This window comes from Macaca mulatta, chromosome 17 (genome assembly GCF_049350105.2).
Source record: "Macaca mulatta isolate MMU2019108-1 chromosome 17, T2T-MMU8v2.0, whole genome shotgun sequence".
In the NCBI taxonomy this organism is placed as follows: Eukaryota; Metazoa; Chordata; class Mammalia; order Primates; family Cercopithecidae; genus Macaca; species Macaca mulatta.
The window spans coordinates 24,115,144-24,141,266 of record NC_133422.1 but is presented as its reverse complement, the minus strand read 5'-3'; the positions used below and the strand labels follow the sequence as shown (position 1 = coordinate 24,141,266).

The following is a 26,123-nucleotide window of genomic DNA, read 5'->3' as shown; positions in this document are numbered from 1 at the left end:
AGAATAATAACAACTGGAAGGACCCTGGACAGGCAGGTGGTTTGGAGTAGGGCCGTCTCTTTGATTTTACTTCTGAACCTTGAGTTTATGCACATGCCTGGAAGGTGGGAGAAAGTGGATCAAGCCTAGTCTGGAGTTTAAGGTTCACTGGAGTTTAGGCCTGGCACTATTATAAATACAAGGCCCAAGGGGCAGAGAATACTAACCTTTAGACTTTTTGCCTCCTAAACCTGAAAGACACTGGGGACTTCTGAAACAGCCAACTTCTTACCAAGAAAGGATGTGGGCATCTCAGAGAATTGGGCTGAGTATTCATTCATCCCACAAATACTTATTGAACACTTACTATGTGCCAGGCACAACTCTAGGCTCTGAGGATACAGTACCAAACAAACCAGTCAAATTCCCTGCATTCAAGGGACATATCTTCTAATAGGGGAGACAGCTGACAAAATGATAAATATAGTATATTGATGATGATAAATGCTATAGAGAAAAATAAAACCAGAAAAACAGCATTTGGAAATATAAGGTGCTATAATACCAAATAGGTTTCTCAGGAAAGGCCTCACTGAGAAAGTAATATTCAACCAAAGACTTGAAAGAGTGAGCCATATTCATAGCTGGGAGGTGCTCCCATGCAGAGAGACAGCCAGTGCAAAGGCCCTGGGGTGGAAACATGCCTGGTATGTTCAAGGAACAGAAGGGGCTACTGTGGCAGAGAGAGTAAGGGGAAGAGTAGGAGGAACTGAGGACCAACAGGTGACAGGGGCCGGATCATGCAGGCATCCCACATCATTTTAAGGACTTTGGCTTTCAGTCTGGTCATTGGAGGATTTTCAGCAGAGGAGTATCATCTACCTGACTTGAATTTTAACAGATTTGCTAGAGCTGCTGTATGGGGAATAGACTGCTGGGTGTACAGGCAAAAGCAGAGCCACCAGTCAGAGGCGCTTGCAATAATCCAGGAGAGAGAGGATAATGGTGCAGAGCAGGATGGTAGCAGTGCTCAGGAGTAATCAGATGCTGGATATACTTTAAAGGAAAAAGAGACATGAATTGTTGATGACTTGGATGTGGGATTTGAGGAAACCCCACTGACTTTAGTGACAGCAAGGTTTTGGGACTAAAGAATTGGACCACAAAAATGTCTGGTAACTGAGATGGAGGTAAGGCAGGGAGGCAAGGCAGGCTTGGTGGGAAAGTGGGGACTTTCATGGATGCAGGTCAGCTTTGGATGTATCACTTTTGAGATGTCTACTAGATATGTATGTGAAGGTCTTGAATAAGCAGATACATCTCTGAGTTTGGAGTTCAGAGAAGACATCTGGTCCGCAGAGGGAAATATGAGAGTTCGCAGTGTTTAGATGTGTCTAAAGCTGTAGATTAACTGAGCTCACCAAGAGAGGATAGCTGATTAAAAAGAAAAGACAAAGGATAATCTCTGGGGTACTACAACATTCACAAGTTGGGGAGATATGGAGGAACCAGAAGAGAAGACTGAAAAAGAGCCACCTTTGAAGCACAAGAATATCTGGGAGGGGGAAGTTCCAGAAGCCAAGGGAATAAAGTGCTTCCAAGTAGAGGGAAAGATCAGCTTAGTCCAATGCCAACAGGCCGGGGAGGCGGGGGCAGGGCTGAGCATTGGCCGCTGGATTTGGTAATGTGAGGTCAATGGTGACAAGATCAGTTTTGGTGAGGGGTGAGGGCAAATGTCCTATTATAGGGGATTGATGAGGGAATGAGAGGGAAGGAATTAGGGGTGGAGAATAGAGATGACTCTCTTAAGAAGTTTAACTTTCTTTATAAAGAAGGAATGAAATGGGGTGGTAGCAGCATGAAGATGGGGTTGAATGGGAACTGTGTGTTTGAATGAATCAGTAGAGAGAGGAATTGATGCTACAGGAGAGAGGGAGAAAGGCCAGGACCAGGCGAGGGGGTTGGGGAGGACATGACTGTAGCCCTTACACAGGAGCAGGACTGTTCTTCTGTAAAAGTAGGAGGGCAGGGGAGCTCGGGTGCCCTCTTTGGAAGGTTTTAGGGGAAACAGGAAGCATAGGTACCACTTGAGAGGGAGGAGCTGGGAGTAGGGTGTGAGGTTGGAGGAAAGCACACAGTAGGAGGGAAGGTCCAGGGGCACTTCAAAGGATGTCTGGAGAAGGCTGAGGGCCACTGGAGCATATCCTCCAGCACGTGCTTTTCTCCAGCCACAGTCAGCAGCCTGGGCATGGGTTTAAGATGGGTGGAGAGTTGGGTTTTACCAGAGGTGGACGCTTGGCAAGTAAGACTGACTAGTTCAGAGAGAGAAAAGAGAGTTTAGAGATACTGAGGTTTGAATGTGTCCCCCAAAGTTCATGTATTGGAAATTTGATCCCCATTGCAACAGCATTGAGAGGTGGGAGCTTTCAGAGATGATTGGGTCATGAGGGCTTGGCCCTCATGGATGGAGTAATGTCACATCAGTGGGCTCCTGATAAAAGAATGAATTCAGGCCGGGCATGGTGGCTCATGCCTGCAATCCCAGCACTGTGGGAGGCTGAGGCGGGCGGATCATGAGGTCAGGAGATCAAGACCATCCTGGCTAACACTGTGAAACCCCGTCTCTACAAAAAAAAAAAAAAAAAAAAAAAAAAAATTAACCAGATGTGGTGGCATGCACCCGTAGTCCCAGTTACTCAGGAGGCTGAGGCAGGAGAATCACTTGAACCTGGGAGGCGGAGGTTGCAGAGAGCTGAGATCGTGTCATTGCACTCCAGCTGGGCAACAGAGTGAGACTCTATCTAAAAAAAAAAAAAAAAAAATGAATTCAGCCCCTTTCCTTCTCCTCACTCTTGTTGTTTCTTGCCCTTCCGCCTTCTGTCATGTGATGACACGACACAGTAAGAAGACCCTCACAGTAAGAAGATGCAGCTTCTTGATCTTGGACTTCCCAGTCTCCAGAAGCATGAGTCAAACAGATTTCCATTCATTATAAATTACCCAGTCTCGGGTATTATGCTATAGCAGCACAAAATGGACTAGGCAAGAATGTACATGAGGAAGCATTCTACACTGTAGATTTTAATGATGTGAGATTTAGTGAAGGTGAGGAGGGAAAAATGGACATGAAGGGGTAAGGACAGTAAAAAGTTATAGGATCAATGGATTTGCAACTTACATGTAGTGTTCTTTGGTTTGCAAAATACAGTAGTGTTCTTTGGTTTGTTTTGGGCACTTAGGGTATTTGGTGTGGTTGAAAAAGCATAGACTTTGGAGCCGCACAGATAAGAGTTCAGTTTTTCAGCTCAGTCACTTAAGAGACGCTTAGCCACACCTCATTTCTTCTTCTATAAAGCAGGGCCCTCATTCTTCCCTTGCATGCTTATATGAGGTGCCATTTAGAAGACACAGGTGAAGGGGTGCAGTGAGTGGCACTTACCACGGGGGTTTCTGAAACAAGGTCCCATGTCCTCACCCACCGGCATCGAAAGTATTAAAATGATTATTTAAATAATTTAATGACTTACATCATTATTCATATGAATAATTATTTGTTATTAAATGGTTAATTAACTATTTAAATCACCCTCTGAAGATACTGATTCAACAGAAGTTAGTTTAAAAAAATAAACAGAGCTGGGCGTGGCAGCTCACACCTTTAATCCCAGCACTTGGGGAGGCTGAGGTAGGTGGATCCCTTGAGGTCAGGAGTTTAAAACCAGCCTGGTAGACATAGTGAATATCATAAGATATTGAACTTCATTCTCATGTCCAGGATAATGGATTTAACCTCACGATAATTTTCTTTTTCTTTTTTTTTTTTTTGAGATGGAGTCTCTGTCACCCAGGCTGGAGTGCACTGGTGTGATCTCAGCTCACTGAAACCTCCGCCTCCCAAGTTCAGGCGATTCTCCTGCCTCGGCCTCCTGAGTAGCTGGGATTACAGGTGTGCGCTACCACGCCCGGCTAATTTTTGTATTTTGAGTAGAGACGAAGTTTCACCTATGTTGGTCAGGCTGGTCTCATCTCCTGACCTCATGATCTGCCCGCCTCAGCCTCCCAAAATGCTGGGATTACAGGCTTGAACCACCGCGCCCGGCCTAAAGTTTGTCTTAAATAAAGGGGATAAAGTGCTCTCACAGTGAGGAGCTGTCTGCTGTGGAGGCATTTGTGGTTCCAATACTGCTGGTAGGCAGGTGTATATTAGATCAGCACCTGGGAGTGCCCACCCATAGTGGAGGGTAGGGCAGGTGGCCTGGTTAGCGGGGCAGAGGGCTGGTGTGGCAGGGTGGGGGTCAGATACTGGACACTAATTGGTGGGAGAGGGAGAGCTGCTTGTCATCCGATGTGTTTGGGATATGTTAGTTTCTGCCATTCTGTTTCCTCTTCTTTCTCTTTTATTCCTGTTTTTCTTGAGGGCCAAGCATAGTGTCCCTCCTAAAGCATGGCTCGCCTACCTGGAAAGTGCTTGACAGTAAATCTTCACGAAAGATTAAAGCACATGAAGGCACATGGTAAGAATGCTGGTGATCCCGCAAGCCTCATTCTAGAGGAAGGAGAGGCAGTCACCTCCCCACCCTGCTGGGATTGACTGCCTGAAGCCCAGTGGGCTGGCATCCGTCTGCTGCGTGTACTGACATCCGGCACAGCAGTTACTGCCCTGTTCTGCCATGCTTGCTTCGGTCCCTTTCAGTTCTAGCAGATGTAGTCCCCTGAGGGTGGGAATTGCTCTGGATTTAATACTGTGTCCCTGGAACTTAGCGAAGCCCCTGTCACTCAGTTGAAGTGAGTTTCAGATCTGCAGAGAGACAGAAGGACTCTTTAAATCTGCACCAGGTTAATGAAATGTCCTTATTTTTAATAATGTTTACCTTTAAAAATATTGTGTTCCAGGGCCTCTCTGTTTCAAGACAACTGCAATGGTTCCCAGTGACTAGCGACAGTGCAGCAGCATGAAGTTACTTCACCTGGGCAGACGTGCCAGTGCCCCAGTCACAGTCCTTGGCTAAGCCGAGAGTTCACCTAGAACTTTGGTGGGCAGTTTGCCTACACCCCTGCAATAGGTATCCTCTACATTAGCTCCTGGGGGTCTCCTGCTATTCCATCTCTAGTGTAACTCCTTCCCCTTGACTGTGGGATGAACTTAGCACTCATTTCTAATAAATAGAACACAATGAAAGTGATGGACGTCACTTTTGAGGTTGGGTTACACACAGAAGACTGTCTTTGGTCATGCTTGTCCTCTCTTGCCCTCCTGCTTGCTTACTCTGAGGAAGCCAGCTGCCACGTGTGAGCTGTCCCATGGAAGGCCCTTGTGGCAAGGAACTGAGGGTGGCTTTTGACCAACAGCCAGCAGAGAACTGAGTTCCTCAGCCCATCAGCCTGTGAGGAGCTGAATCCTGCCCACAAACCCCTGAGTGAGCCTGGAAATGGATCCTCCCCCAGTTGAACCTTGAGATGCTCGCAGTCCCAGACAAAACCTTGCTGGCAGCCCCTGAGAGAAGCTGAGCAGAATCACCCAGGAAAGCTGTGCCTGGGTTCCTGACCCCCAGAAACCGATATCATAGTGTGTGTTGCTTGAAGCCACTAAATTTTGGGGTAACTTTTTATGCAGCCATAGAAAACAAATGCAGCTCTGCTGTCTGCTTAACTTCAACTACTGCTTCTTTCTGACCAAGGGCCTTCTCTGTCCACTAGAGCATCCCTGGTTGCAGAAGCGACAGCCTAGACAGGCCTGGAGTTACTGTCCCAGGAGCAACCCTCAACCAGCGAGGAATGGGAGTTGGTAGATAAATATTCCCCCTTGCTAAGGCTTAGAGGCACAGTTCTAAGACGTGTTCGTGTTTGGCACAACCCGTTGGAGGGCCCAGTGGAACTGAGCCACGGTTGCCCACATAGGTCACCATTTGTTAAAGCACATGTCAGTGGCTTCCTTCCCTTCCCCAACTTCTTACCATGCTTCCCGAGGTCACTTCCCAAATAAACTACTAGCATCCAAATACTGTCTCAGGGTCCGAAGGAACCGAAACTCCAATGAAGCCTCTATATGGTATTTTCTAAAAGTTCCCTTAAGGATGTAAAATAGCTAACACAACCTCCAAAAGTTGTATTCAATTCCGTATGTAAGGCAACAGCAAGTACCTCCTCTAGACAAGGGTGAATAGGGTGAGCCTGAGCAACTTTTGCAGTACTTTTTCTCTTTTTCCTCATTTATAAATCTCAATGTCTGCTCCATGATGCTAAGAGTCCTAGGGCTTGTGACAATGACAACCACAAACAACACATGTTTTAGAGTTGAGAATTTAGATATTCCCAAACAATCAAATAGTGAAGCTGTGTGATGGGTCTCAGAGGATCCTGTGGATGCTGGTGCCATAGAGATAACGGCTGATGGTCTCTGCTCCTCACCAAGTCCTCTGTCGCTACTCCACTGCCCCACTCAGCACTGCTGTGCCTGTGGAAATTACAGAACTTTTTATGCCTCTAATAATCCTTTGGCTCCTTTCTTGAGGATTAGTTGAAAATGAGAACGGGCGTGGTGGCTCATGCCTGTAATCGCAGCACTTCGGGAGGCTGAGGCAGACGGATCACTTGAGTCCAGGAATTTGAGACCAGTCTGGGCAACATGATGAAAGTCCCTCTCTACCATAACTATAAAAATTAGCCAGATGTGGTGGGGTACACCTGTGGTCCAGCTACTCGGGAGGCTGAAGTGGTAGGATTGCTTGAACCCAGGAGGTAGAGGTTGCAGTGAGCTGAGATAGCACCACCGCACTCCAGTCTGGGGTAAAACCCTGTCTCAAAAAAAAAAAAAGAAAGAAAGAAAGAAAATGACCACATTGCCAGGATATTCTAATGTAAGCGTAGGTTGAAAATACTTTCTAGATGAGCTGATGAGAATGGTGAGGGGGAGCTCTTGAAATCCACTGCCCCTTTGGAAATAGGCACTGGGTGTAACACTAGCCCAGCCCAGCAGTTCTCAAGTGGGGATGATTTTGCTCCCTCTTCCTCTAGGGGACATTTGCAATATCTGCAGACATTTTTGAATGTCACAGTAAGGGAGGAGACCACCCCTCACCTTGTCTTATGCCCAATTTCTGCCTCCAAAGGAAGAAGAAGTAAAAACTAAAAGGCAGAAATGAAATCCACAGGCAGACACCCTGGTGCTGTGCCCTGGGCCTGGTAGTTAAAGATCAACCCCTGACCTAATCGGTTATGTTATCTATAGATTTCAGACATTTAATGGAAAAGCACTGTGAAAATCCGTGTCCTGTTCTGTTTCATTCTGATTACTGGTGCACGCGGCCCCCAGTCACATACCTCTTCTTGCTCAATCGATCATGACCCTCGACCCTCTCACGCAGACCCGCTTAGAGTTGTGAACCCTTAAAAGGGACAGGAATTGCTCACTCGGGGAGCTTGGCTCTTGAGACAGGAGTCTTGCAAAGCTCCCGGTTGAATAAACTCCTTCCTTCTTTAACTTGGTGTCTGAGGAGTTTTGTCTGTGGCTCATCCTGCTCCAACAGTTGTTGCAGGGGTAAGGGGCGTTTTACTGGCATCTAGTGGGCTGAGTCCAGGGATGCTGCTCAACATCCTACAATGCACAGGACAGACCCCACAACAAAGAATCATCCAACCTCAAATGTCCATAGTGCTGAAACTGAGAAAACTGCACTACAGCCAACTCTTTAAAAATAAAACTGTGGGTCTGGGCATGGTGGCTCATGCCTGTAATCCAAACACTTCAGGAGACTGAGGCGGGTAGATCACTTGAGGTCAGGAATTCGAGACCAGCCTGGCCAATATGGCAAAACCCCATCTCTACTAAAATAACAAAAATGAGCTAGGCATGGTGGTGGCACCTGTAATCCCAGCTACCCAGGAGGCTGAGGCATAAGAATTGCTTGAACTGGGGAGGCAGAGGTTGCAGTGAGCTGATATCATACCATGGCACTCTAGCCTGGGTGACAAAGTGAGACTCGGTCTCAAAAAAATAAAAATAAATACATAAATACATAAATAAAACTGTGAGGAGATGGGTTTATACATAATGCTATTGACAAGTGAAATCAATTTAGAATGTAAAGAACAAAGTTTTTATTTAAAAGGAAAGGCAGGCAGCAGTTTTCTTTGAGGGAGGTCGTGAAGCCCAACGGTTAATGGCTTGGCTTTAAAGTAAAAGTTGAGGTGCTGCTGGACTCCAGAGTCTGTATTTACTGCTCTGTGACCTTGGCGAAAGATGTGAACTTCTTTAGATATGTTTCCCCGTTTGTAACATAGGTTTAGTAATGGTGCCTGCCGCACTGAACTGTGAGAATTAAATGAGCAGAGCATAGAAGTGTGAAAGGATAAGATCTTGCGCCCCTTCAAGCTGGGAACTGCTCCCATTCTATTCAAAGTCACCCCTCTGCTCGCTGACATAGATGCATATCTGATTGCCTCTGTTGGAAAGGCTAATCAGAAACTCAAAAGAATGCAACCATTAGTCTCTCACCTACGTGTGACCTGGAGGCCCCCTCCGCTTCGCTTTAAGTCTTCCTGCCTTTGCTTCGAGTTGTCCCGCCTTCCCAGACTGAACCAATGTACTTCTTACGTGTATGGATTGATGTCTCCTGTCTCCCTAAAATGTAGAAAACTAACCTACGCCCTGACCAAGAATAGTTCTGGCCAGTGGGCCCTGGAAATGAGACCTGGGAATGTGAAGTCTCCATGTTAGCAGGACTTCCCGAGGCTGTGCCACAGGCGTGGGTCCTCAAACTTGGCAAAATAAACTTTCTAAATTAACTGAGACCCATCTCAAATGTTCGGGATTCACAGAAGGCTCTCAGTGCAAAGCGTCGCATCCAATAAGCCCTTAATAAACGGAGGCAAGGTAAGAACAAAAGCAAGGAAGAACAGGGGCCTGGAATCCAAGGACTGCAGGTAACAGCAGGGCAGCGAGAAAACGGACTGTTCCACCCTCAAACATATTAGTATGAGGACAGAATCCTCTCCGAAATCCTGCTTGTGAAATCATCACACAATCTGCCTTACCACCCAGAATGTCTCTGTCTAAATTCCTGCTGGTTTTGATTTTCATTCTTCAATGTTTATTTCTTGAACGTAAATAAGCAATCCACGGCCGGGGCCTGTGGGGGCCTTCACACAAACGAAAGCATTCTCACGGCCGGCTTGCCGCCTCTCCCCACGCTCCTTAAGCGACGCTCCGGGTTACTGCGGGAAGACAGCCTGCACAAACAGAGCGGCCCAAGACAAATAAATGCTGGCCCTATTTGGTCTCCTATTCAAGGCGTGAGGCCTCAGAAGAAGAATGAGTCTTCACAGGCTGGGAGGTCTCCTGGATGCATCTGCTGGTAGCTGGCTCCTGAGAGTGAGAGAGAGAGAGAGAGAGAGAGAGAGAGAGAGAGAGAGAGAGAGAGAGAGACAGTGAGAGGTGCAGAGAGAAAGAGAGGGAAAGAAGGAGGGGGAGGAGAAGAAAGAGAAGGAGGAGGAGGGGGCGGGAGAAGGCAGGGAGGAGGGGAAAGGGAGGGAAGGATGGAAGGAGAATGTACAAGCAAGGAGTCACAGTCTTTCATAACCCACTCTTGGAAGTGACATCCTATCTACTCCAGTGTAGCCAGTAGAAGGAAGTCACCAGGTCCAGCCCGCCCGTCAAGGGGAGGGAATTCTATCAGGGCATGAACAGCAGAACCCACTTCAGAAGCAGTCTACCACAAGGACCTGCATCTGCTTCGTGCACACACACTGTCGGTCCTCATGGAGTGGACCTACTGATGGATTGGACCTCCACCTAGGGTGGAGTAAACAGGCATCTTGAGGGCAGGGACTTGTATCACCGTGTGCCTAGGAACTTGTGGAGTAATCTACATTTTCAAAGGATTTAAACTGGAGAAAAAGAATAATTCTGGCCAGCGGGCCCTGGAAATGAGACCTGGGAATGTGAAGTCTCCACAGTTTCTGCACTTGGCCCATACTGTATTCAGTTCCTATTGCTGCTGTAACAAATTAACACAAATTTAATGGCTTAAAACAGCACAATGTTATTCTCTTCCAGTTCCGGAGTCCAGAAATTCTAAGTCACTTTCAGTTGGCTAAAGTTATTGGAAAGGCTGGTTCCTTCTGAAGTTCTAGAGAAAAATCCATTTCCTTGCCTTTTCCAGCTTCTGGGAGGCCACATCCTCCATCTTCCAAGCACATCACTCCAACCTCTGCATCTACTGTCACATCACCTTATGACTCTGATGCCTCCTTCATCTTTCTTATACAGACCCCTGTGTTTACATTGGGTCAACTTGGATAATCCAGTATAATTTCCCATCTCAAGATCCTTCATTTAGGCTGGGTGCAGTGCCTCACACCTGTAATCTCAGCACTTTGAGAGGCCAACGCAGGCAGATCACCTGAGGTCAGGAGTTCGAGACCAGCCTGGCCAACATGGCGAAACCCCATCTCTACTAAAAATACAAAAATTAGCCAGGTGTGGTGGTGGCACCTGTAATCCCAGCTACTCAGGAGGCTGAGGCAGGAGAATCTCTTGAACCAGGGAGACGGAGGTTGCAATGAGCCGAGATTGTGCCACACTGCACTTTAGCCTGGGTGACAGAGCAAGACTCCATCTCAAAAAAAAAAAAAAAAAAAAAAAATCTTCATTTAGTAGCATCTGCAAAGTCTTTTGGCCATATAAGGTAACATCACAAGCTTTGGGGATCAGGATGTGGATATCTTTTGGAGGCTTTCAGCCCACCATGATTGTATAAAAGTTCACAGCAATTTAATGGATCTTATTGTCACTCTCCAATGCTATGATTGTTACATTCTCCTCCAGGATCCCCTCCTTCCCAAACTGCAATGCCATGATTGCTAACATTCTCCTCCAAAAACCCCAAGCACAGTCAGATTGTGGGATTGGACTATTCACTACTCGTCTAATCCTACAATGACTAGTCCAATCCTACAATATGACTATGCTGTTGCTTGCCTGATTGCTCCCAGATCTGTCCTGCTTTTCCCCGCAAATTAATTTCCAATCCAAGGCTCTCTTGCCAACCAGCTCGTAGCTGTGTTTGGCCAGTGTGCTGGTGAGAGATTGGAGGGTAGTGGAAGAAGCCAGGGGACACCCTCTGCCCCAAGTCAGGCAGTGTCTCTTAGTGGCAGTGCTCTTCTTTAGGGTTCCAAACTCTTGCCAGACTCCCTCCATGGACCCAGATCTTACTGGGCAGCATCCACCCAAGATCCAGCTCCTCCAGGGGAGCCCCAGCTCTTAAGGCTCTGGCCCTATGGGTGGTAGCAGCTCCCTGTTGGTGATAAGCCCAGGTGGCTTCACCATCCCTTATTAACTTTTCAGCTTTCCCAACACCTTTGTAACTAATTCCTCTTATGAAATTATTTCAATTGGTCTTGAGCTGTATAGGCTCTGACTGAACCCCAACTAATATACTGGCTTTCAGGGGTTTTTATAACATTACACCAAACTATTTGTTTAACTTTATCTCCTAGATTCCTTTATTCTAGCTAACCCAAACTACGTTATTATTATTATTATTATTTTTTTTTTTTTTAAACATAGTTTTCTGCTTCAGGAAAGGTATGCTCAAGCCACTCCGTCCATGTGAAATGCCCCTCCTCCATTATTGGCTTTGCTTGTCAAAATATTTGGGTTTTTGGAGGATCACTTCAAAATCATCCTCTTGCTACAATGCCCTCTTGATTACCATGTCTGGAATTATTTCCTTTTGCAGACGCAGTGCTGTATAGTAATGAGCTGTTGGAATGTATGCAAAGCCTCATCACATAACTGCCTTGCATTGGAGAGATTTGTTTAGGTCATAAGCTCCCACAGTTTGAGTCTGTGCAGTGTACTCTATGGGTGCTCAATACATAGACCATTTAATCAAATAAATGTTGGGATTCCAATCATGGGCATGACTCTTACTATCATTCTCTGTTAGATAAAAGAAGGTAATCAATTTTCATTCTATCCTTACTAATTATATTTACTCGAGGCTAGAAAAACAAATTTAATGTTTTAAAATTACAAAACTGCTCTCCATCCTTTCCATTCTAGTTAATTGAAAGAGTATCAATTTCCCAACCAAAAAATTCATGCCTGTGTTTCACAGTACATACATAGCTTAAAAACTCAATCAAATGTAAGATATTTCTGTCATTATTGTCACTAGTGGAGGGGTTAGCATCAACTATTTTCTTTGTCCATCAGCAGTTACTCCAGTAAATTTGCAGGCTGACAAAGTCACGTGCTCATCACCTTGTGTGATAAGCTGCAGAGCTGACCAAACAAGCATGTGTTTGATGAATTTTTTCCATTTATGTGAGTGGGGGAAATGACTCCTAGCAAAGAAACCTGACCTCATCACAGACAAAGACTGTCTAGATTGACTAGGCTACCTAAGCCAGCCTGGGATAGTGCGGACAGGGAACATAATGACCTTGGTGAGTGTCTTACCTATCAAGTGTCCAAGAGCAGGTCAAGCATGGGGTCCATTCTTCTCTTCATGCTTGGCTGCTCAGGCTCAATTTTAGGTATCCCCCAGTGACAATGACCCACACGGATCAAGAGGCAAACAGACTCAGGCTTATCCCCCTTCCTCCCTAGCCAGCATCACTGGCCAGAGTCCCAAAGGCCTGGCCTATGCTGTCAACATGGCCTAACAGCAGGGTTACCAGCTGCAAGGGACTTCCTGGAGACATTTGAAAATCTGTGGTGCCGTTCCCAACAGCCTTATTCAAACAGAAGGCAGAAACTCTGACCTGAAAAAGAGGTGCAGCCTCTAAGAACAGGCTGTCTACAACCTTCCTGAAGACCAGCACTTTCGGAGGAGTGGCTGGTTGGTAGCCTGCCCAAACCTGCCCTCTTGAGAAATATGACTTCCCAAGATGCAGAGCGTTTGAATTGATAGGAGGGCCTGCATTCATTAATGCTTTTGCTTGTGGGTCTGTTTTTGGGTAGCAGCCTCTCCAGGTCAGGAATTCATCTTTATGGTTGCTAGCGATTGTCTGGGGGCATGATATGGAGTGAGAAGGAGGGTCTGGGGACTGTAGCTTGCGCTTGACTTCTCTCTTTAAATGGCAGCGTCCGTGACCATTTCCTCTTCTCTCTTCATGTGGCCACAGGATGGCAATGTTTAGGAATGTTACTGTTACCTCCCAGGGGCTGTTTAGATCCTAGATTAGAGCTCAGCAATGCACATGAGCAACTGGAGATTTGTGTAGGGCCAAGAACTTTTAAATCGGGAACAAGAGGAGGAAAGGAAGGGTCATTTATTATGAGATTTTTTAGAAATCCAATTAAAAGTATTGCGAAGTGCATGCTGAAGGGTACTTGAGTAAATGCAGAACCTGGCTGAATCCTGCGTGAAGCCACACTGCTGGGGGTACCTACTGTCCCTGATGATGCATCTCATGCTGAATTCTGACCATTACAAGTGATTTTTCTCCCCCTGCTGGGAAGCACTTCCACAGTTATGTGACTAATTTGTCACATAATTAGTTTAGCACGCACCATGCTATAATACCTTAATCTGAATCAGTAGGTTTCCCTAGGTTGGAAGTTCCCTGGGACAAGGACCCATGCTTTCTTTATCTGTTTCCTCAGATATAAGATGGATTATAAACAACCTGAGCTCACTGAAGATGGATTATAAACAACCTGAGCTCACTGCATGTTAAATAAGTAACTCATGGGCTGAAATAGTATCAGAGTTTAGGGACAAAAATTCCTGTAGACTAATTTGTCAAAGAATGAGCCAGAAAGGTAATATTTGGCCTGAATTTTGAAGAGGACTCAAAGGAGAGGGGGCTGGTTAGGAGTGGCTCAGATAGCCCCCTCTCCACTCACCTCGCTCAGCCCGGAGCATGGGGAAGAGGACATTCTGAGTTTAGAGGAGCTGAGGCAAAGGGGTGTGGAAATCAGAAAGCCGTGTTCAGGGCTGCTTGTGACATGGAGAAAAAAATATGGGATTATGGTAAATACAACTGGAAGAGCAGATCCAGGCATTTAATTTGAGGAGTTTTTAAATGATGTTAATGAGGCCTTTTTGCTTGATTTTTTCCATTTTTCCTTCCAGTGATAGCCCAGATTTGCGATTGACACAATGAGGGAGCAGCTGTTTGCTTAAACAACCCAGGAAACTGCTAGAGAGGAATGGGAAACGGTGATCCACAGACCTCAAGCTCTGGAGAGGCAGGAACAGGCACCCTGACCTGCTCTGACTCACAAGGCTCCAGGCGATGGCCCCAGGGGAGGGTCCTGGGTAGTGGCCCCAGGAGGTGGCATTAGATGGTGGCTACGGGTAGTGGCCTCAAGTGATGGATCCCAGATGGTGACCCTCAGGGGGTGGCACCGGATGGTGACCCTGGGTGGCTGCCCCTGATTCTCTGTCCCTGTAACTCAAACAGAGGCTATTTTCAGCTCCACTACCCCCTCCCCACATCATGATCTCAGGGGGCCCAGAGGAGGCTGCACAGTTTTGTGACTTCAGAACGTGGCAGGCAGAGGAACTGGAGCTTTCCTGCCAGCAGGAGTTGGATAGATCAGACAGGGCCCCTGGAGAGATTGCTGATGAGTATGGATGAGTCAAAAAGCCAATGGCACCCTGGGAAGGTGTTGGGCATGGCTCGTACCTCTCACACACAAATTTAAAAAATTGGTTTGCAGCATAGACATCCCTTAGTGCAGTGCAAGTTCAGCAAAATACAGGGGAGCTAGATGCCTGTTTTATTCCAGCTAATCAGATTATATGAACTGATTAAGTAGGCTTTGTTAATCACATTCACTTATAAGCAGTGGAGAGCTTTATTAATAAGTCTTAGGTTGGCAACTTTAAATACCTGGCATTCAAAAGCAATTCCAAATGCTTTTGTACTGCAAACTTCTGGACTCTAAGAAAATAGCTAACACCTGGTGTGCTGCATTCCTGCAATGCTCAAAGACATTATAGAAGAAAAAAAAAAAAGGAACGTGTCCCAAGCTTTCAGAAAGTAAGCTATTGCTCTGCTCTGAAACCTGTTCTCTGATTTTGTTCACGGTTTCCCTCAACCTTCCTTCAGAAGAGTTGCAGCCCTGACGGGCTGTTGGTGAAGAGATGCATCATCAACAAACGGGGCTTCTCTGGGCAGTAGATGGATACAGGTGGTCTGTTCTTCCCATTTTAAAGACAGAAAAGCTGGGGTACATCATAATTTGTTTGCTTAATATGCCCCCTCACATAGAGAGGAAAGAAATTAAGGAAATGGAGAGACTAGGAACTGGAATCCAGACACCTCAACTCCCAGACTTCCCCATGACTTCTCCAATGTAAATAACTCAGTGGCTGTCCACTGTCAATGGTGGCAATTGGCTTTGGGTGTGGTGATTGGGCACACAGTCTGTAAAGTTGAAAGGGTTTGGAGTCCTGGGCTTTCCCTGTGTTAAATTTGGCCAAGCTAACTACTCTGTGCCTCAGTTTCCTCATCTAAACCTCTTTGTATTTTAGGATCGAATGAGTTATCGCATGTAAAGTGTTTGGAACAGACCCTGCCACACGTGAGGAGCTCACTAAATGGCAGCTATGGTGATATCTGTGGTTCCTGTTACAGCTGTGGTAAAGCCAAGCGGCAGTGGGAGACCTTTACTGACAGTGCCTGCCTTCAGTAACTTCAGGATGTGGTGGTGGATGACGAACACAGACACATAAAATAATACTTAGGAGGTCACATGCGGATTAGGGCTCACAGGGTGGAAGCCAGGTGTCACATACGCAAATGCGTTAAAAGGCCAAGTAGGCAGCTCAAGCCGGGAAGTGAGGGATGTAACAAGAAGTAGGGAGTCTGAGACCTCGAGACATGCGGGTCTGTCTGCAGGCATTCCAATGCCTCCAGACGTGCAGGTCTATCTGCAGGCATTCCAATGCATTGTGAAACTTTCTGTGGGCTGTACCGATCACATCTGAGGGCTGAGTCATGCTCAGAAGCTGCTGTAATTACTGAGATTTGAAGTGAAAAGGAAAATAGGATGGGTTAAAAAAAAATGAGACAATAACAGGAAGCCAGACTATGGCCAAAATGAAAGGTGAAGAACTCTTGCCCTTTGGACCTGTGGTGCAATACCCAGGCCCCGGGGGGGGGGGACACAGGTGTGGAGCCAGAGACTGGGGGTCTCGTTGCCAGATTAGCCGCCCTCACCCAGGAGCACCCCTTCTTCTATTTCCCCTTCCCTCCCTTTTTTCTTGCCCTCCCTTCTTTTATGTCCTTTATCTTTTCCCCCACATTTATCTTCTCCTTTTTTTGTCACCCTAGGCCTGTTGTGGTATCCAGTGGTACCTAGGGACGGTGCAAAGATTCATCGGTGACACTCAGCATTGGTTCAGTGATCTTATACCAGGCCGCGCTTTCCGCATCCTCCACAATACTCATATCCGAAAGCGTTAATTCTGGAAAGAGTTGTTAGCAGAGCAAGGAGAAGGAGTAGCAACATACAAAACCTCAAGGAGGCCGGGCGCGGTGGCTCACGCCTGTAATCCCAGCACTTTGGGAGGCCGAGGCGGGTGGATCACAAGGTCAGGAGTCTGAGACCAGCCTGACCAACATGGTGAAACACCGTCTCTACTAAAAATACAGAAATTAGCCAGGCATGGTGGCGCACGCTTGTAATCCCAGCTACTCAGGAGGCTGAGGCAGGAGAATTGCTTGAATCTGGGAGGCGGGATTGCGCCACTGCACTCCAGCCTGAGTGACAGAGCAAGACTCTGTCTCAAAAAAAAAAAAAAAAAAACCTCAAGGAATAATTGAAGAAAAATGGATAAAACCAGAGTGCCAACAAAGCTATATTTCTGGCTCATCCAAGCATGGACCAGAAACTAATCATTTAGAAATAAAAACTCATTTTCTATGTTGTAAGTAATACACAAAAGAAATCATCACTTGTCCTTAGCTATTAATCCATTATATCTGGCAAAGATAACATCAAACTTCTTTCTTTCCTTTAGCTAATCTGCTAAATTTCTCTGAGTAACCCCCAAGTCATTATTTGGATGAAGTTACATTATCCATAAACATCACTAAGAACCACACCCTGACCATCTGTCAGCAATGTGGATCTTGACTAATTGGAAACCAAGAAGTTAAAGGAAACAAATGAGCCTCCCAACAGAGGAGAGAAGGCAAACAGTCCTGCAAGAAGAAGAAGAACTACGGGGCACACGGCTCCAAGTGTTAGTGTGAGTGAGGCAGGGGAGAAGGTGGGGACAGTACAGATAGACGGCTGGTCACTCTCAAGTGTAATATTAACAATATGGCCTGTGAGTGCCACATGATCAGTATGGCCAAGGGACATAAGTTTAGTATCAGAAAGACAAGAGTGTATATCTTGACCCTGTCACTGATGATCGCTGTAATCATGAATATGTTACTTTGCCTTCTTGGGCCTTTTGCTTCATTTGAAGAATGAGAGTGATAACATCACCAGGGTCATTGGTACAGGAATTCACCTACATTCAAAGGTACACCTGTCAAATGCACACCTATCAAGGCTTTGGTACAGAAAATCACCTACATTCAAATGTAGGTCTACATGAGTTGGGGCAGATAAAATCACCAATCGTTATAAAGCTTCCTCCCAATCTGGTTTTCTACTGTTGTGAGGAGCTAGCTCCCTCTTTCTCTGGGTTGGGTTGCATTCCGCTTGCATGCTTTAGGAGAAAGAGCTAAGCTTGGGACATTTTCCTTGTACTCTCACCCTCCCCTCAGCATATCGCCCTTTGAACTTTTGTGGTAGTAGTTTTACTGTTTGGTTTCTCTTCCTGAAAAGTTTGGTTTCTCTTCCTTAAAAGCTTCCAGGAGTTCATGCAGGAGTTTCTTCCTTTGAAACCCCAATTAAATGACGTTGTTTTTTACAGGATATAATTCCAATAGGAATAAAAAGATAACAGCAACAAATTTTGGAAACCAGTAAGCAGATGGATGAGTGTTGATCAATTTGGCTGACCTGAGGAGGCAGAATCCTAGCCAATAGTCGGAAAAAAACAAAAAAACAAAACAAAAAAAACGCCCAGCAATTTTACAAAGATACCCAAAGGCTCAGGCATCCACGACACAAGTATCTATGGAAATGGGTTTAAAGGTGAGACTAGAAACACGACTCTTGATGAAAAGTCTAGTCAACAGGCAGTTAGATCTCTAGATAGCTTTGCCTGCTCTATGTAGACCAGGGGCTGCTCTTCACCACTCCCAGCAGGAGATAAGTGTTATTTTCTGGACTGAGTACTAAGAGGAGGGGGTCTCTGTCCTGGGGAACACTAGGCACAGTTAACAATAAGGATACCATAAAAACAGGGGCATTGACCCCCAGGCTTCTTCCCATAATATTGACAGCCGGGTCTCTACCCTCCAGGCAAGAGACCAGATGGTTCTTCTCTGGGGAATTTGCCCAATTCGAGAGGAAAGACCTAAAGATACTAATGTCAGAGGTTCCCTAAGGGAATGGCCCAACCTGGTCACTTTACACTGAAGCTCACATTCAATAAGCCCCATCTGTGTGTTGACAGCTTCCAATCAGAATTTTAAGGCTTTGCTCTTAAATATGAGCAGAGTATCAGGGGTCACTAGGCGTTTGAGGTGAACCTCTAAAAATAAAGATGGAAACCAAAACAAATAGCAAAAAACAAATTGGAGAAACAGAGACCATTTAAGAAAAAATACTTAAAAATATAATTAAATTCTCAGAGAAAGCATCCATGAAACACGAACAAGATGCTGTTATGCTATAAAAAATATCAAGGGGATAAAAGAGGGCTTTTAGAAATTAAAAGCACCGCAGCTGAAATGGAAAACCAACAAGAGGTTTTGGAAGATAAAGTTATCTTATCTCAAAGTGGAACAAAAATAAAAACAGAAGTGAGGGAAAAGAGAAAAGATAAGACGGCAAAAACAGAAGGAATGAAAATAACCACTCAATCAGAAGATTTTACAGAATGAAACATCCAGAACAACCGGGGAAAATAACACCACATTAAGGTACCGCATCATGAGCTTTCAGACCACTTAAAACCAAAAGAAGATCCTATGGGCTTCCAGGGAGGAAAACCAAGCTACTTACAAAGGACTGGAAATCTGAAGGGCTTTGTGTTTCTCAACAGTTCTGAAATCTACACAGTAATGGATCAATTCCACCTAAAATTATGAGGCTATTGAAGTTATTTTTAGATTAGTATTCTATTTTCAATCAAATATTAATCAAGTGAGAGGGTGGCACAAAAACATTTTCTTGATCTTAAAATGTTTAATTCCCAAGCACTTTTTCTTGAAAATCTCTTGGGAGAATTGATCAAGAAAAAGGAAGACATGAGTTTTAGAAAACAGGAGGTCTCGCATGAAAGACCCCCTCAGGACAAGGGTGAGGCAGCTGTGTACCTGGCAGTCTGATCTGTGTACCAGATCAGGTTGGAGCCATCAGCATTTCTAGGAGAGATGACTTCTAGGCAAAAATCGCAGAATAGTTAATGCATCAGAATGTCTTGATTTAGACAGCTGAGTGTCTTTAAATAATTCTTGACTAGGTGGAAAGGTTGAAGTTGACTCAATGGCAAATACATATTTGCCATTACAAAGCTAAACCAACAAAGAAAACTATCATTATTAACTCCAGGAAAAACACAATTGTACAGAAAAGTAATCAGAGAATATTATTATAATAATGTAATCACTGGTTACTGATCTAACCAAGATTATACAACATACATATACACATGCAGATAGATTGATAGATAACTACATTGAGAAGATGTATATGTGTGTTGATGGTGGTGGAAATAGAGTTAAATTCTCATCTTTCACAGTGGAAAGTCGAAGTGTGATGATTTCATCTAAGAAATATTAAGAAGTGGCAGGGTGCACAGTGGCTCACACCTGTAATCCCAGCATTTGGGGAGGCTGAAGAGGGAGGATCGCTTGAACCCAGGAGTTCAAGACTAGCCTGGGCAAGCTGGTGAGACCCTATGTCTACAAAAAAAATAAATAAAGAAACAAATAAAAGAAATTAGCCAGGCATGGTGATGCATGCCTGTAGTCCCAGCTATTTGGGAGGCTAAATGGGAGGATCACTTGAGCCTGGTAGGTTGAGGCTGCAGTGAGCCGAGATGGCGCCACTGCCTTCCAGCCTAGGCAACAGAGGGAGACTCTGTCTCAAAAAAAAAAAAAAAAAAAAAAATTAAAAAGTACTCTCAATTGATTTAACAAAAAGCCAGAAAAGTATTGGGTAAAAACAAGTATATAAATAAACTATTTAGGATTATGGAGGCAAATGTCAAGATAATGGCTAAAAAGATGTGAAAAATGGTTGCCTCTGATAAGGAGAAAATGAGAGCAACTGGGTGGGACCACTATTATTTTTCATAATAAACCTTGTAAAGCTATCTCACTCTTTAAATGTATGTAGCCATAACACAGTTAGAAAATAAAATACATGTGACTCATACCACCAACTATTTTATCTTTGACATACTAATCTACAAATGTTGGAAGTTTATTTATTATCACTGCAAGCAATACATTGTTTTTGACAGTGTGCCCGTGTCTTTTCTAACTGTATTACTTTCCTCAATGACACTTGTTTCTGGAAGTGTTAAGAAATTTAACTTGAAATTGTGTTATAGTAACTTCTCTTGAATTTCTCTGTTGACATCCGCTCATTTTCTCTATTTGACGTTTCAGGAAATAGCTCATCTCTGGTCTGACCTTAAAGCTTTCCTTAATGAACAACTGCAATCTTTAACATGTTTCTGGGTCTACTGGAGGCATTTTTATTCCTTTTGTTTTGGCATCTATATTCATGTTATTGTTTTTTAGTGAAATAACTCCTAAGTAAGTAGAATCAAAGGATGAACTTGAAGACTGCTGATTAAAAACATGTGCATGTATTAATAACAGAAAGTAAATGTCTAGGAGGTTATCCTAAGAGTAATCAGAGATGAAGTTAAAGATTTTCATTCAAAGATGTCCATCAAAGCCTTACTTATGACTTAATAAATAAAGGATTATAATACGTCCAAATGACAGAACTGTATGTAGCTGCTAGGCAACATATTAAAGAAAATATCAATTGGTATGGAAAATATTTATAACATATTGCTAAGTAAAATACATACATCAGTAAACCAAAAGGTTTTATGTATAAACATGTAATTTTTGTAAAAAAAAAATCTATTTAAATATAAAAGAGACATATATTAGAATGCCTAAAGTAGTCTTGGCAAGATCTTAAGTAACCTTGAATCTGTTGTGTTTTTGTTTTCCAAGCTTTCCCCATGAAGCATAAATGGATTTTGTAATTAGGAGAAAAGTGCTATTTTAAAAACAAAAGCAAACAAAAAAATACACCCTGACTTATTTTTCTTGTCACTGAGAAGACTTGGCTTCGCTGGAATTAAGATTATTGGAGGAAAAAAGAGTAAAAATCCTTCCAGTCGATGCTATCTGGGTTTGGTTCTGGGTTTGGAAGGCTTAGCATACTTTGGGCCAGTTCTGTGATTTGTTCCGGCCCTGTGAGTAGACACGTTTCTTATCATCCTCTGGATTCTTCAGATTACTGCCATTTTAAAGTAGTTTATAACAGCATAGCTACTCAAACCATTCAAAGGTATCAGGTTTAATAGATTTGCTATTTGACTTAAATCAAAGGCTCTATAATTGGTGAGCAAGGTCACCTGCCAGTTCCTGGGCAATTAGAAGATCAGGCTTCCTATACGTTTTTCCCCTACCTGCTTAGACAAGAGGCTTTTTGTTACCATACAAGTCTTTCATGCTACACGTGCAGCAGCAGTGACAAGGAATACTGAAATTTAGTAAAATGCTCATACCAGGCCACAGAGGGGAGGGTGTGGAAATGGTGTCTGTAACAACAGTTGGAGTGATGCCAGGGAAAGACAGCTTGAGGTGACAACTAGCACTTGCAGAACTGCTTTGGCGATGCCCATGGCCCGGACTAGCTGGAGAATGTGCCAGGGTGTGGCAGGGAGGCAGGAGGCCTGGAAGCTTCCCCACATCATTTACTGCAGTTGTGCACTTGAAAGAGATAACTACGATGGGGAAGATGGCAGTTGAATTATAGGGCTAAGACATCTGAGCCCTTAGAACAAAATTTCCCTTGAAACACGGGGCTATGTTTGCCCATGCTGTGCTAAGCTTCCCTACAGACAAATATGGAGTGTCTTTAAACCAGTGGAGAACAGGCTGGGTGTGGTGACTTACACCTATAATCCCAGCACTTTGGAAGGCCAAGGTGGGTGGATCACCTGAGGTCAGGAGTTCGAGACCAACCTGGTCACCATGGCGAGACCCCATCTCTACTAAAAATACAAAAACTAGCCTGGTGTGGTGGTGTGCGTCTGTAGTCCCAGCTACTCAGGAGGCTGAGGTGGGAGGACGGCTTGAGCCCAGGAGGGAGAGGTTGCAGTGAGCTGAGGTCACGCCTGCACTCCAGCCTGGGTGACAGAGCTAGAACTTATATCAAAACAAAAAACAAAACAAAAACAGTCGAGAACAGGTTCCACCTCATGGAACAGTGGCATATCTGAAAGTTCAAAACAATTCCCTGAGCAACTTTACCTCACAATCTCGTTGGAAAGGCTGCATCTGTGGGGCCCTGGAAGAGACTCAGCAGCAGACAGGGTCTCCGGAGCACACGGCACGAGGAAGAATGCACGAAGGTCCACCGCAGTCGAATCAGCCGAAGCACAAGACAAACACAAGTAAATGCTTCCATTGTGTAGCTTGCACGAGAGCAAGTGCTTTCCCAGAGTGGAAATGAGGGAGACTTCTTAAGACTGGTGAACCACTCACAGGAGAATGAAAAGTAAACACTGAGTCCTTGAGAAATTTCTGAATATCCACGAGGAAGTATTCCTGGCTGGATCCACCTGACTGCTTTAGCGTTCCCTATTAGTGTCTCTTTAGCACTTGCAGGTCTCTGTTCCTTACTTTTTACACTCTATATAAAACATGATCTACATTTTCTTCTTTTTTTTTATTTTCACCCAGGCTGGAGGGCAGTGGCATGATCTTGGCTGACTGTGGCCTCAACCTCCAGGCTCAAGTGATCCTCCCACCTCAGCCTCCTGAGTAGCTGGGACCTACAGGCGCATGCCACCACACCTGGCTATTTTATTTGTTTGTTTGTTTATTTATTTATTTATTTATTGTAGAGATGGGGTCTCACTGTGTTGCTCAGGCTGGTCTCAAACTCCTGAGCTCAAGCAATTCTCCTGCTTTTGCCTCCCAAAGTGCTGGGATTACAGGGGTGAGCTAGCATACCCGGCCTGATCTACATTTTCTGGGAATGTTTTATCCTCTGCTATCTCGATCCCAGGTCCTTGATCTTGTGCCCAAAGGCATGGATGGACATCATGAGATTCAAGAATTCCCAGAAATTTAGTGTCACATTATGTAGGCATGTAAGTGACTCTCAGAGGAGCCCCTGACTCAAAAAATGTTGGAGAGCCACTACTCTGTCTGGGTTCTATGCTTGGTCAAAATAGAAATCTCATCTTTAATTTGCTTTGTACTAAGATTTAACATCCATTTGCTGAGAACTTACCAGGTACCATGCCTGGTGCTTTAAGATATATTCTTTCATTTAATCTCCACCCAACCTAGACAGAGTTCGTAATGTCATCTCCATTTTACTTCAGAGGCACCGTATTCACAATGGTGAAGTGACTTACCCAGGATGTCACCACTATAAATGTCAGAGCTGTGTTGAGACTGGGCCTCTCTCTCCCCTGGATGCAAGGCCTGGTCTTCCCCAGAAGTTGGGACAAAGGGCAGGCATGGCCCAGGGCGGTCAACATAGTCAGTGATAAAATTCCACTGAATGACCGGCAGCATGTGAAGGGGGTCATTGAAATATGGGCTATGGAAACCCATGAAAGGAGTCAATCTCTGTGGACTTCATGAAAACCTCTATCCCTGAAGGGCCAATCCTGCTCCCTGTCATATTCAAAGGATCCCTAATTGAATTGCAACTTTAAAAGACAGCTTATCATGTTATTCAGCCTTTAAAAAGGAAGGAAATTCTGACACATGCTATAACATGGATGAACCTTGAGGACATTGTACTAAGTGAAATAACCTGGTCACCAAAGGATAAATACCATATGATTCCACCTATCTGAGGTACTTGGAATAGTCAGACTCATAGAGACAGAAAGAAGAATGGTGGTTGCCAGGATCTGAGGGCAGAGGGAGCTGGGGAGATTATTGTTTAATGGGTGCAGAGTTTCAGTTTTGCAAAATGAAGAGTTCTGGAGATTGGTTGCACAACAACGTGTGTGTACTAAATACTATTAAACTGTACTCATGAAAATAGTTAAGATGGTAAGTTTTATATGTATTTTACCACAAATAAAAATGATTATTTAAAAAGACAGCTCATATGTTCACTTGCAGTAAAGTTCTATAGACCCATTGCTCTGTTCTTGTTGATCATTCTCCCCTCCCCAAGTAGAAGAGTGGAAGCCCAGACTGCCTGAGCAGAATGGGTGTGCCTGCGAGGCACTCCCAGACAGAGTGGCCCTGGTTCATACACAAGGGCCTGGGTGTATGCTAACAGGCTTGAGGCTCTGCCCCAGAAATTAGCTTCCCAGTTGTGCTTTTCTTCAAGCCTGCAGTCTGTCTGAGCAGAATGAGCATAATAAAGAAATAATTCTTCATAATAAATTTCTCCATTAAATTTGGTTAACCGCCCTTTCCCGACCCTGCATTTCCTTCTTAACAACGTACAAAGCCGTAGCAGTGGCTTCTCCGCAGCCAATGTGTGGGATGCTCAGGCTCTGAAGAGCATCTGCCAAGAAGACTGCCAGGTCCTAGCCCTTCCAACTCCAATAACGCTGGCTCCTGGAACCTAGGAAGTCTCTTCGGAAGTCATCCTACCCACTGGCAGGCCAGGGCCCCTGGGAAATCTCCATCCAGAGAGGAGCAAGGTCATGAAAATGAATTGCTGATTCTCCGAATTTAAAGCCCGAGGTTACAAGAGCCCCGAGTGCAGGGCCACTCTGAATGAATTCACAGCTGCACTCAGGCAGCCTGGGAGCTTGGACCCATCGCAGTGGTGGACTGGTGCTACTCCATCCCAAACAGATTTGTAACAGTGGCCCAGGCATCCAGGACTGCCAGAGCAGCATTTGTGTCCGACAAATGAGGCCTCACTCGGGACAAAGGGGGCTCTTAGTACTCATTCTGCTTTGGCTGCTTCATACCCAGCAAGAGCCAGGGGACTTCTTTTGTCAGGACAGGGAAAACAAAAACGATTCATTTTATCATGCACCATCACCACGTTCTTTGTGGTCAACCAATGCAGGGAGGCCTTGCGGCCAGCGATCCTTATAACCACTGCTTACTGAGGGCCTACTAAGGCCCAGGGACTATTCTAGGTACTGGGCACGTGCTGCCTGATTTAATCCTCCCAACAAAGCTATGCTGTAGGGATTATCCCCCTGTAGTCATGTGGAAATTGAGACGCAAAGAGGTGAAGGTCACACAGCTAGTGAACAGTGGCAGAACCAGAATTGCTACCCAGGCCCAATTCACTCTCAGCTTACTGCTTTTCCCAGTATATACCTGCTACAGATGGCAGACAGGCCAAAGGTAGACCTGTCCTCTCACCCTTCATCTCCAGGGAGGCCTGGAATGCCCCTGACTTTCAGCAAATACTTATGTCAAACGCAACAGAAACAAAAAGATATGAAGGCATAGAGATTCACATATATTTTCTTCTAAAAGCCACAGAAAATGCTCCTGTAAAAAAAGAATGTTGAAAAAAAAATCAAGATAAAAAGAAATGCAGAGCCCTGGGCATGGTGGCACTTGCCTATAGTCCCAGCTACTCAGAAGGTTGAGGTAGGGGGATTGCTTGAGCCCAGGAGTTTGAGACCGTAGTGAGTTACAACTGTGCCACTGCATCCCAGCGTGGGCTACGGAGTGAGACCCTGTCTCTACAAAATAGATTCATAAATAAAAATTAGCCAGGCATAGTGGCATATCCATAGTCACAGCCACTTGGGAGGCTCAAATGGGAGGATCACCCGAGCCCAGGAGTTTGAGTCTGCAGTGAGCTATGATGGCACCACTGCATTTCAGCCCAGGCAACAGAGCAAGAT

At 44.9% G+C, this 26,123-nt stretch overlaps 1 long non-coding RNA gene across 1 annotated transcript; it reads right to left on the bottom strand.

Annotated features, from left to right (window-relative positions):
* Positions 1 to 8,052: 8,052 nt before the first annotated feature.
* On the bottom strand, positions 8,053 to 22,915 carry LOC106996405 (uncharacterized). Its single transcript, XR_001442634.3, has 2 exons — positions 22,576 to 22,915; positions 8,053 to 9,343 (listed from the first exon to the last, which is right to left on the bottom strand). It is a non-coding gene; the product is annotated as an uncharacterized LOC106996405 (long non-coding RNA).
* Between the last annotated feature and the right edge of the window lie 3,208 nt (positions 22,916 to 26,123).